At 36.0% G+C, this 13,738-nt stretch overlaps 1 pseudogene; it reads left to right on the forward strand.

Annotated features, from left to right (window-relative positions):
* Nucleotides 1-280: 280 nt before the first annotated feature.
* LOC149239857 (aspartyl protease family protein At5g10770 pseudogene) lies at nucleotides 281-2,388 on the forward strand (annotated as a pseudogene).
* The last annotated feature ends 11,350 nt before the right edge of the window (nucleotides 2,389-13,738 follow it).

A 13,738-nucleotide genomic window follows, 5' to 3' on the forward strand; every position in this document is an offset into this window, starting at 1 on the left:
TTATGACATTGTATTATGTAAAAGTTATAATAAAATTTTCAATTTATTTTTAATTGGAAATTTAATTTTTCAATTACATTTAAATATAAATATTTATTTTTCAGAATTAAATATTGTAATTTATATAAGTAAATGTTATAATGATTATAAATTTTTAAATATTTAAAAAAATTGATTTATAATAATTCAATAACTGAATTTACTTCTGTAAATAAAAATTCAATTATATTTCATACTCATTAGGCATCCTTATTCTTTCAGACCCATTCACTCCTCCTCAATGGGTAACCGAACAACACATTTTCTGGCCTTTAGTGTAATGGTGGTTGTTGTTTTAATGCTTCAATGCCTCCACATGGGCAGTGCAACACGCCTAGAACGCCAGAATTATCACACCGTCTCGGCTGAATACTTCAAATGGAAAGAGCCACAGGGAGCTGTCGAATGCCCAGGTTCACTTGCAGGTCAGCTGTTTGGCTGTTCGGTATTTTATTTTTTCTTCTCACGGTATTTCATACTTAATTATGTGATGAGCAGGCTGCATAAATTAGAGCTTGCATTGGACTTCATCCAATGATTTTCATGACCAATTTCCTTTCATATCTGCTCTTTAGATCTGAATGAATAGCTTGTTTTGCTTTAAGGGTTTAATCTCAAGATCTGAATGAATAGCTTGTTTTGCTTTAAGGGTTTAATCTCGGAAAATTGATTTTTCAATAAGGAAATGTTTTGACCTTGTAGTTTTCGAATAAAGAAATACTTTAACTATAAGATGTCAAGCAATTTAACTCATTTTTGACATTAATGTTATATTGATTTAAAATAAAAATTTTATCAATTTAATCAACCTTACTTACTAAAACTAGACCAATTCACCTAACTCTACATACTAATACCAATAACATACTAATACCAATAGGTCAAATAGACTAATTTAGTCTCAATAGACATTAACCACTATCATATCATCAACAAACCACTTATAAAATTTTATGCAGTATTCCTCTGTTGTAGTTTTATGCATCAACAAACCACTTATAAAATTTTATGCAGTATTCCTATGTTGTAGTTTTATGCCGTATTTATATGTTGTATGAAAAGAAAAATATATAATCAGATTTTTTGTGTACAGGTGAGGAAGCGCTAAAGCCAGGAGTGAATATAAGACTGGATCATATTCACGGGGCCTGCTCACCCCTCAAGCCCACCAACTCGAGCCCATGGATACCCTTGGTGTCTCAGATTTTCGAAGGAGACAATGCTCGTTTGAATACAATTATGGGCAGGTCAAAAAACGGCAGCACTTATTCTCCACAGAGCGATGTTCCTATTGTATCTGGAAACGTTCTGGGTTCAAAACGATATATTGTAATACTAGGGATTGGCACACCACCAACGAGACAGTTGCTGATAATTAATACGGACAGCGATTTGTCATGGATACAATGCGAGGATTGCAAAAGCTGTTATTCACAGGTAGATCCCATATTCAATCCCAATGCGTCATCTTCTTATAAACGCATAAACTGTACTTCGGAGGCCTGTATTGAATTGAGCAACACCTGCGATGATAACCGGTTATGCGTTTATGAAGAAGATTACTCGGATTTGTCGACAAGCATTGGAGATTACAGCAATGACACCTTGACTCTGGGTTCGGATTCTTTCGAGGGCTTCGCCTTTGGATGTGGGCATCTCAATTCAGGGAACTTTAATGGGACGTCTGGGCTTTTAGGATTGGGGCGGGGTCCAACTGGGTTTCCTAACCAGACAAGAAGCAAATTTGGCGGCGTATTCTCTTACTGCGTTCCGGGTTTCCTATCCTCCAATTCAACGGGCTCGCTCAGCTTCGGTGAGAGTTCGATTCCTGCCACTGCCGCTTTCACCCCTCTCCTTACAGATCCGGATTCTCCCAGCGTGTATTCCGTGGGACTCAACGGCATAAGCGTCGGAGGCGAGAGGCTCTCGATTTCCTCTGCTACTCTTGCAGGAAAAGGCACATTTGTGGACTCTGGAAGCACACTAACTCGGCTTTCCAAAGCCGCATACGATGCACTGAAAACTTCGTTCCGGAGCAAAACCCAGAATCTTCCGAGCGCCTAACCGGACTTGTTCCTGGACACCTGCTACAACCTGTCTGGCTACAGCGACGTCAACCTTCCGACTATAACTTTCCACTTCGCGAACAATTCTGATATGACTGTAAGCCACAAGGGGATTTTGTATCCCCTCAAGGATGACGGATCTCAGACGTGCCTGGCATTCTTCGCTACACAGCAAACGGACAATATTACCATTATCGGGAACTTCCAACAACAGGAAACGCGGATTGTTTTTGACAATAAAGGCGGAAGAGTTGGCTTCGCCTCTGGATCCTGCTCTATTTAGAACTCTGCTCCAAATAATACTAGTCAATTGCCCAGGCTTTAAAATTGACGCCCGTTTGCACGTTTTTGTCCATTTTAGGTCTCAAGTAGAGGTGATTTTAAAATATCCACGTCATGTTGCTGGCGGGTAAATAATTGAGAAAAGTGTCAAAATGACAGGTACACAAAACAATATATATATATATATTTATTTAAAATATTTATGATTTTGGGAAAGGATATGAAGCATAGGAAAGAAGTTGAGTGGTACTTAAAACTAAAATTAAAATATTTAAAATGGTACTTAATTTTAAGTGGGGTATTAATTAAATTTGACATTATTTACTTGAATATTTGAATTAATTTAAAGATCCACTAAAATTTATTGAATTTTAATCAAATTACTTAAAAGTCCTGAAAACTTAAAAGTATTGCTTAAAAATCATGATCGTAGTGGCATGCATTCACTTACTGCCCACACGGATATTTTCTGCTTTTAAAATATTTGAAATTAAATAGACGCTGCTCCACTCTCGGCGCCAGCCCAACTTCCGCCATCTATTAACCGTACCCGCTACCAACCTCCATTGGATTAATATAAAACGTTTGGCTTATGCTTCAGTTTAGTTATATTTTGTTGCAGCCATAAATGTTAGAATAATTAGAATACAAACGTTTTTAATTTTTAATTTAATATAACACATTTTTATTAAAATTTTAATATTAACTTTTATTTTTAAATAAAAAATTTAGAATTGAAATAATGTTAATTATATCTATCTACTAAATAGAATATGATAAAATTATTTTTCCCATTAAATCTACTAGGTTAGTTTGGGGTGATGTTAACAAGTTACAACTAATTAACCCTGTATTTTTTCGATGGGTGATTGATGGCATCAGGTGTGTAAAACTAAGTTTGTAATGAATTGACACTGCAATGCACCATCAAACATAAATAAGCATTGAATCGAATTTTCCCATCATACTATTACCACTATAATCCCATTTGCACACGATAACTTTAGCGTCCTTTGTATTTTTTGACAACATTGAATTTGCTTCAAATACATGGTTTGAGGTTTCCTAACTTCTAACTTGACCTTCGTCGCCAATTTGGAGGAACAATAAGAAATTAGGAATGGCAGTGGAATCTGCAACCCTATCTAGGAAATTGGAATCTGGAATCATTGCCTTCTTTGCATGGACATGTGAATTATCAACTTTCGTCCAGTTATGTGACATATAGATTTAGTACCTACAACTTGAAACCACATTTGGTAAATTACCGAGCTTGATAGTTGAACTACCTTTAGCATCATCCATGTTGATGTAAGAGTAACATTAAAAATTCAACAACTCTTGAGCCTTGATCAAGATTTGGTATTTGGTGTGGTCTGTGGAAATTTGTTTGAGCTTCACGTCTGAAATTCAAATAGTGCTGGAAATTTGTTGGAGCTTGAGGTCTAAATAGTGCTATAAAATTGTTGGAGCTTGAGGTCCAAATAATGTTGGAGCTTGAGTTCCCTGTTCGAGGAGAGTCAAATCTAGGTCTCACTGTTAATCTGAATAAATGCACGACAATCCAATCTTGTTAGTATTTCTTCTTGTCATGAAATTTCAATGTGCGTGTGTTCTTAAAAGATTTTTCGGAATCTTGAAATTTTTCTATAATTCCCATGGGCATATATTTTGATTAATATATTCATGTGGACATCATAATGCTACAATTTCTCACCTTGCTTCCTGTCTAGAGTTTGCCTTCAATTCTCTTTGTTTTTCATAAATATAGTTACGTGGTAACATTATTATGTGGTAACTGTAATGTAGTAACTAGTAATATTTTTTTAAGGGTGGTTCACAAGTATTGGGTGGCTGTGATGTGATATTTTTTTTAAGAGTGGTTCGCCAATATTAGGTGGTTGACATTTCAATTGGCGAAATATTTAGCAACAAAAAATCAACCAACTAAACTAACTTTTGGAAATGTAATAACAAATATAACTTCATAGCTTGTATATTTTTTCTATAATTCCATAGATTTTAAATTGCATTTACACAAATTTATAATTCTATCCCCACCCCTGAAAGCATTCTAGGAAAATAGTGTTTTTTTACTGATTTTTAATTCCTTCTATTGATATGCCATTCAAACGAATTATGATAAGACTCACAGTTTAACAACCTCAAGAAATACAATTACTTTATGGAATTTTAAAACTTCCTCAAAATTGAGTTTTTATATTGGTTCATTTTTTATGTTTAATGGAAGAAAAACTATATAATATGGACTAATTTTTTTAGATGGACTAGACAGTGCTTTATGGCATATTAAAACTTCCTCAAAATTGTAATTTTATATTGGTTCATTTTTTATGTTTAATGGAAGGAAAGCTATATAATATGGACTAATTTTTTTAGATCGACTAAACACTGCTTTATGGCATATTAAAATTTCCTCAAAATTGTATTTTGATATTGGTTCATTTTTTATGTTTAATGGAAGGAAAGATATATAATATGGACTTATTTTTTTAGATGGACTAAACAACTTTGAGAGATTAAAAAAAAAGGAATATAGTGTTAAGGCAGAGTGACTGAATTTTTTTGTTTATAATTTTTTAATAGAATATAAATTTATGATGATTTGTTTTAATATAATTATTTGTATTAGGTTAGTATTAGAAAAAATAAAATAAAAATAGTATGGTTATCAAAAGTTAGATAAAGTGTTAACATAATTTTGATAAATTTCTAAAATAAAATTGCATAATTTTTTTATTGATGGGTAAAAGTAAATATTAAAACTCATGTGAAGGGTAGTTTGAAACTAAAACCGTCATTAAAAAATTCCATGACGGGTAGAGGGACCTGTCAAATTTCACCCTTGATTTCCCCCAACCTCCATGTATGGTATTGTGTTAATGAATTGTAAAGTTAAGTTCCACCCGTTTTTGAAAAAGAGGACAATCGCTAAATAAGCAGTCCAGATGGTTAGGTGAAGGTGACGTAAGATGGAAATAAGTTGAGAAAAAGCTTTGTTACTAAAATGGATAGAGTCTAGTGGTTTTTAGTGTGAGTTTTTGGAAGTTTTGCTCGTGGGTTTTTCTGGTTTAATTCCTTTAAAATCCGGTAGTAATTTATTGAGATCATAAGTTTTATGAGTAATCACTGCACAATCGAAGTGCCTTAGGAGTGTTTGAGGGTGTTGAATCCATATATATACACTCAAAAAAACCAATTTAAATAACACAGATGAAGATTTCGATTTAATATCATAGGTGTTCCAATTCTTATAAGAGCACCAAGTTGGTTGAATTTATTTTTGTTTTTGGTAGAGGAATGAAGGGAGCAGGGGACTGGTAGGAGCTAGGGTTTGCAGAAATAAATCAAGTGTTGGACACCATGGATGGGCGTAAGGGGGGAGAACCACTTCCTTCTACAATCAGGCAGTTTCCAGCCATGGCAAGAAACCGCTGGAGGTTGAAAAAGGATTATCAAGAGAAGGGAAGTTAGAAAATGAAGACACACATAAGCAGAATAATAGGTGGGAGGAAGACATAAGAGAAAAAGGAGAAGAGAACAAGAATCAGAAAGCTGAAAACAAAAAACAAAATGGTCCATGTAAGCTTAAGGCCACCATCATACCTAGAGTGGTATTAAGTGATCCAGCGCTGCAGGCACATAGGGATCACATGACGACTTACACAATAATTTGTAAATTTATAGGGTTATGGCCAATGGAGAAAGCACTATAGGCATGGATTAAATATCATTGGAAACCTAAAGGGGATATAGACCTACACCTTGGATCAAAGGGTTTCTTCGTTGTAGTCTTCACTATGCAGCTGCAGGCCTCTATATGTGGCCTTGGATGATGAATTTTGTCCTGAAGCGTGAGACTTTCACTTCGGTCCCGATTTGGGTACAACTCTACTCCTTACCACTAGATTACTGGCAACCATAATATTAATCAACAATAGGGAATGAACTAGGGCGTTTTGTTAAAATATCTCAGGCAAATAGAAGGGGAAATTACACTTCCTTCGCCCATATATGTGTGGAGATGGATCACTCTCGAGCTCTACCAAATGAAGTGATCCTAGAATTTTTTGATGAAAAATGGGTACAAGCAGTGGATTATGAACATGTTCCTTTCAGATGCTGCAAATGCCATGAACATGGGCATCTATTTAGGGAATGCCCTCTCAACAATACAAAGACTAGAAGTAAAGTTACAGTAGAGAAAGAAATTGATAGATTTCACAAGGAGGGAAATATAGGTAAAGGAGGGAAAAGGTTACAAAAAGAAAACCACAATGAGGAAAAGGAAACAAACCAAAATAGGTACAAGATATTGGAAGAAGAAGAGGAGTTAGAAAAGGAAAATCAAGCCATGGAGGACAACCCAGGGGAGAAGGAAAAGGAAGAAAATATGGAGGAGACATAGGATATTGACCAACAAAAGGAGACTATGATGAGCAACATAGAATTTGAAATGGACTAAGAAATGACCCCGAGTGAGGTGGAAATGGAGGATCATGAATTGCAGGATATTCTCAAAAGAGAACATCTAGATCTGGAAAAATTCCTGAAACAGGGTACCACAGTAGGTATGGGTTCATTACCTCAAGAGGATTTAATAGACTGAAACAACTTTTTCTATGGAGAAATCAGGCAAGAGGGTTGGAAAGTAAAAGAAACCTCGAGAGACAGGGCAACAAAGGGGTGAAAACCTTGAAAACCACATCAGGACTCACTCCCAAAAACCCAGGAAGGAAAAGGGGAAGAAAAAACAAAACGAGTTACTAATAGAATGTGGACAACTCATGATAGACTCAGGTAAGATGAAAGATCTAACCAACTACACTTTTACAAATATTTCTTAATGAAGCTCACATCTTGGAATATTAGAGGTCTAGGAAGTAAAAGGAAACAAAGGAATCTTAACAATAGAATGAAAGAATAAACTCCAGATATGATTTTCATCCAGGAAACTAAATGTTCAATCCAAAAAATAAGAGAAATACATAGCAGATGGCTTAATGGATATGAATTTCTAGAACTAAAAGCAGATAAAAAATCAGGAGGTATTCTCACACTTTGGAACCCTCAAAGAATAGGCATAGTGGATGCTAAAGCATTTAGGAATTATTTATCAGTGGATATTCAGCCTTTAGGAGACAAGGAAATTTATTTAATCACAAACGTTTATGGCCCATAGAAGCTTGACAACAAACTCAGACTACTTACTTCTCTAGAGGATCTAAGATTAAGAATACCATGGATTTTGGGAGGGGACTTTAACATGATAAAATCCATGTCAGAAAAAAAGGGTGGGACCAGAACTCTAGGCAGAGACTCTATAGCATTTCAGAATTTTATAAACAACATGAAGCTAGTTGACACAAATACAAGTAATGGCCTCTTTACCTCGAACAAGAGAAGAGGAGGAGAGTCTCAAGTAGCCTCAAAGCTAGACAGACTCATTATCTCAGAGGACCTTATGCTCATAGGTCTTGATATGACAGCCAAGATTGTCCCCTTTGGTGGCTTGCACCATTGGTGTGTTCAACTTGAGGTGACTGGCATAGGAACCCCGAAAAATAGACCTTTTCGGTTTGAAAATATCTGGCTCACCCATCCAGACTTTATTAGCAACATTGAAAAATGGTGGAAAGAACATTTGCAGATCCAGGGGACAAGAATTTTTCTTTTACACAAAATGTTGAAACATATCAAACTCAAGCTCAAAGATTGGAATAATAATGAGTTTGGCAATACTTTTGAAGAAAAAAATGTAGTTGGAAGGAAAATGCAGGAAATTAATCAAACCCTAATCACTGATGGCTTTGATGGGGAAAGAAGTGAACAAGCTAACAAGCCTCAACAGAAATGGGAGGACTTATGCAAACAAGAGGAAATATTTTGGAGACAAAAATCAAGAGTACAATGGCTAAAAGAATGGGATAGAAACACAAGGCTTTTCCACAGGTCTACAATGGAGCACAAGTCTCACAATAGGATCTCAATGATCAAGGATTCCAGAGGCCACCATCTCAATACCCACAAAGAAATAGAAGTTGTGCTGGTTCAACATTTTCAAGGCATAGCTGAGGAACCTCTCTTAGATAGATCTCAATTTATCAGGGACTTCACAAAGCACATTCCTAAGCTAGTAACAAGAGAGGACAATTATAATCTTAATAGGTCAGTTAATGAAGAGGAGGTCAGTTACATCATCAAAGAAATGCATAATGGAAAAGCACCAGGCCTGGATGGTTTCAATGTACATTTCTTTAAAGCATGTTGAAGTATTGTCAGGCAAGATATACTGGATGTGGTGGAGGGTTCTAGGAATAATAGAATAGTATTCAAGGCACTCAACACATCCTTCATCTCCTTTATTCCTAATAGGACAATGCTATGACACCAAACAGATTCAGACCTATAGTTTTATGCAATGTGGTGTATAAGATAATTTCCAAAATAATTGCCAATAGACTTAAATGCTTCTTCCTACTTTGGTCTCTGTGGAGTAAACAAAGTATGTGGAGGGCAGACAAATTCTCAATAATATCAATCAAGCTCATGAGGTGGTTCATTCATTGATAAGTAAAAGGTAGGCAGGAATGATTATGCAATTGGAACTTGAAAAGGCTTATGATAAGTTAAATTGGGCCTACATAAAGAAGGTCCTCCTAGCTTATGGATTTTACCACAACTGGGTGAGATGGGTAATGGCTCTGGTGACTACCTCTAGTTTTTCAATTCTAGTCAATGGTTATCCATCAAAGACCTTTAAACCTTCAAGAAGCCTCACGCAAGGAGATCCTCTCTCCCCCTTTCTCTTTATTCTTATGATGGAAGGACTAGGTTGATCCATCAAGTCCGCTAGAGAAGCAGGTAAGATCTAGGATCTCAAACTATCCAGGAATGAACATGCTTTAACCCATCAACAATTTGTAGATGATGCCATGCTACAGGGCATCCCCATGGTCAAGGAAGAGCTAACTTACAAACAAATCCCGTGTGACTTTGCTATGGTGGTGGGTACAGAGGTAAGCCTTTCCAAATCAAAGATTTTCTTTTTCAATACTAACATTGTTATTCGGCGAACCATTTCCAGAATTCTGGGCTTTCAAAGGCATATGCTTCCATCCAAATATTTGGGAGTACCGCTCATAGAAAAACCTTTGAACAAGACAGTTTCGGAGCCTGTGATTAATAAGCTGCAGGAAAAGACTCAAAAATGGACAAACAGATCTTTGAACTTGGCGAGAAGACTGGTGCTTACAAAAGCTATCCTTCAATTAGTTCCCATATTCATTTTTTCAACCCTTCCAGCTCAAAAAGGAGTTATGCAACAATGTAGAAATTTCCAAAGAGATTTTCTTTGGGGCAAGGGGGAAGAAAAGAAGAAATCAATCTTGGTAACCTGGGAAAAGATATGCAAACCTAAAACACAAGGAGGTTTAGGATTGGATGATCCTGAAGTGCTAAACAAAGTTTTGGGGGCAAAATTATGGTGGAGATGGATAAAAGATTCAGATGCTCCTTGGGCACAAATTTGGAACCAGAAATATGCCAGTAATTGGCAAGACAAGGACCATATAAGAATATATGGAATCATCAAAGGCTCCCACATCTAGAACAATGCTTGGGAGAATAGAGGCATAGTTCAGAAAAATAGTTTCTGGAATATTAGAGCTAGAGACCTGGCTTGGTTTTGGGAGGATAAATAGCAACAGGAACCTAAGTTGTTAAGAGAAGACATTGCATATCTTAAGCATGATATTGACACCAAAAGGTTACTACGAGTAAATGAATTTTGGGATCAGAAAAATAGTGGAGGAAAATCGAGAACTTGGAAGGAAATAGATTACAGGGATAATGGGCCCTTGAAAGCACAGGATGAGGCTCTAACAGCCATCCTGGATCAAAGAAAGATCTTGATTTTAGCTAATTCTGACCGAATAAGATGGGGAAATAACAATGAAGAAACCTTTAATCTTAAGGAGGCAAAATCCATAGCCCTTGAGCTTGATTCTACAAAACCAAATGGGGTTTGGAAGAATATTTGGAAGAACGAGGAATGGATGAAAACCAAACTATTCATGTGGCTTGTGCATCATAAGAAAACTTTGACCTGGGAGAACATTCAGAAAAGGGGTGTTTATGCCCCATCCAGATGCTAGCTATGTGATTCACAAGAGGAAACTATGGAGCACCTTCTCAACCTCTGCATATTTACTTCCACTTTGTGGGATGGGATTGCCTCAATATTCAGAGAAACAGATAGGGACAGAGGAAGCATGACCAATACCCTAAAGAATTGGAGTAGAAACTTCTCTGATTATGAAACGATAAACAAAGCTTGGGCTTTAAATCCCAGCTTCCTAATTTGGGATGTCTGGAAGGAACCCAACCATAGAATTTTAAAAAATAAAAAGAGTTCCTCTGAGAGTATCATGGAACAAATTTTAAAACAGCTCAAGGAGACAATTGGAACTTTAATGAAAACACCCCCTAAGAACCCCCCTTCAAATGTTGATGTGCAGATATTACTTCAATTGGGTATGCATGGGCTGATTCCTTAGGGCAATAACAGACTGGGAGCGCAACCAGTCACTGAAAATGATTTCTGGCATCCTCCACCCCAGGGATATATGAAATGTAACATAGATGGGGCCTCAAAAGGAAATCTGGGCATGGCTGGTTATGGAGGAGTGATAAGGGATGAGAAGGGCTATATACAATACATTTTTCATTGTAACTTGGGAAGAGCCACAAACAATATGGCGGAGCTAATGGCCCTAGAGAAATGTTTAGAAATACTAAAAAACAACAATCTTCAGAACATCACAGTTGAAGTAGACTCAGAGTTGGTTATCAATTTGGTCAAGAGAATCTGTTGTGGTTCAAATCTACAAAAATTTTCGAGGCAATGGAGGCTTCTTCAGGTCTATCAAAGAATTCATCTGCACCTTCAGAACGTGAGAACCTTAAGGTTCACACATGTTCGTAGGACTACCAATAAATTGGCGGATATACCTTCCAATAAAGGCGCTCTCTGTGCTAGGAGCAACAATAAGTATAGATGGCAAGAAGTTCCCAGGGCAGATTGAGGGATGATTTTCTCAACCAAGTGAATGTGGACCAAGAAATATATTAGAATACGGGTTGCTAGAAGAGTGCAAAGGTTGGGTTTTAGAAAAGAAGCTGTCAACATGAAGTGGCTATCCTGGGGTAATTTCAAAAAAAACAACAACATTCAGTCCTCTGTCAGCTATATCAGTCCAGAATAGCTCAGACCCAAGATTCTAGAGTGGCCAAGGATTTATTGTAACTATCTTTCACCATGGATCAACTCATATTTTCCCTGCAAGGAGATGGGGTGGGGATTTTCCAGTAAGAAGGAACAGTGCAATTATTATGAGAGATATGGTTCTGTCAGAAATGGACGCAGCGAATCAGGAGTTTTTGGGTTTTTGGAAAGCCCCAAAAACTGAAGTGGTTTTCTTGAATTGAGCCTGATGCCACTCATTGATTGACACTTGTTTCAGGAAAGAAAGAGAATGCCGCCTTTATTGGGCGGGTATTCCTCTTGCTCCTCTTCAATCCGATATCCCTCTCAACCATTGGATCAAAAGGTTGGGAATCAAGGGCCATGATTCAAGGTGCATCTTCGTGGGTCCGAGGCAGATTCTTGGCTTCCTCAGCGGACCCGAAATCTTCTAGGTCTAAGATCTAATTCATCTTTATGTCCACCACTTGGTTTTCTATACCGCTCTCAAGGTGGTTTTAGGTTCATCGGGTGTCCTCAATTCCGGAAGTGGTTTCATAGAAAGGAGCCCAATGCCACTCATTGCAACACATGGCTCTAGCAGGAGAGAGAATACCACCCTCATTGGACGTGTATTCTCATGGCTTCTTTCCCTCTCGATATGTATTTCAATTGTTAGATCTTGTAGTGGTGGATCAATGGCCCAGGATCACTGAGCATGTTGGGGGGGTCCAGGTTAGACACTTGGTTTCCTTAGAGGTCCCGATTTCTGTATTTTGTGGGTCTTTTTTCATTTTTAAACACTCTGCGATGCGGGAAGGATCCTGGAGCTCAGATCGAATGATACAATAGTCTCTTAACTTAGGTCATGCGCAGCTGGCGCTTTTCCCAAAACGCCTATAAATAGCCATATCTCTGGCCTTTTCTACCCTGGTTTTTTTTGTATTTTATGTAATCTTTTATACAAAGAAATGAAAAGAAGGTTTGACTCTTGCTTAAGAAAAAAGAGAAGATTTCACCTCTATATCTTTTTTCTAATTTTTATTTTTATTTTTATTTTTTTTCAAATTACAACACCTAAATATCCAAAAATACACACTAAATACAACTCCAAATAGAATAGAATCCAACTTTACAAAGAGCCAAAGAGCCAAATGGAATTGATATATATCTGCATACATTAAGTTAAATGGTGGAAAAAAAATAGTGATATGTAAGTGAGTTTTAAATGATGAGACATTGCTAATATCCTGAAATTAAATTTTTTTAATTATCTATATATATATATATCTATTTTTGTATTTTTCAACATATTGACCCTGCAAAAAAATATGGTTTTAGAAAAATGATAATAAAAGATTTAACATATATATATATATATATATATATATATATATATATATATATATATATATATATATATATATATATATATATATATATATAATTGAAAGCATCAGGTAATAATTTTGAAAGCATCAATTTTATAACTGAATTACTTATAGATATAATTTAATGGATGTATAAAAAAATTATGAAATATTTAAACAATCTAATCAAAATAGAGAATATAAGTGAAGCAGTGGTAAATTTATGAGCATGAAATCTAAACATATTTAAAATTAACGGAGAATAAAATTAGTATAATATTTCATTAATAGTCAATCTATAATGATATTAATGATCTTTTTCTAATCATGAGCAATTAATAACAATATATGTTGTAAAATTATAACTAGTTGTCATGGGCGGGCCTCTGGAAGCTACGCTGCTGATGCAGGAGCATATGACTAAAAAGGCGACAGCTGGAAATGGTTTTTTATTTTTGCTAGAAAGAACGAAAAACATTTTGAATTTTGTTTTATTTTTGTTTTACCTAAATTAAGGCTGACACGATCATTGTCCTTTAAAAATTAAGCAAGAAAGTAAAATAGGATTAGTTAAGAGTATGTTTAAAGAAACTGAAAGGTAATTGAGGAATAGTTAATCAACTGTAAGGAACTACTAGTAAGGCATTAAAAAGAAAAAAACTAGATCCTCATAAGGGAGGCTGCCATCCAGAGAGAAGAAAGGACATAGAATTTGA

Source organism: Pinus tabuliformis, chromosome 8, assembly GCF_031772625.1.
Source record: "Pinus tabuliformis cultivar Carrire ecotype Pingquan chromosome 8, CPIR1, whole genome shotgun sequence".
NCBI lineage: Eukaryota > Viridiplantae > Streptophyta > Pinopsida > Pinales > Pinaceae > Pinus > Pinus tabuliformis.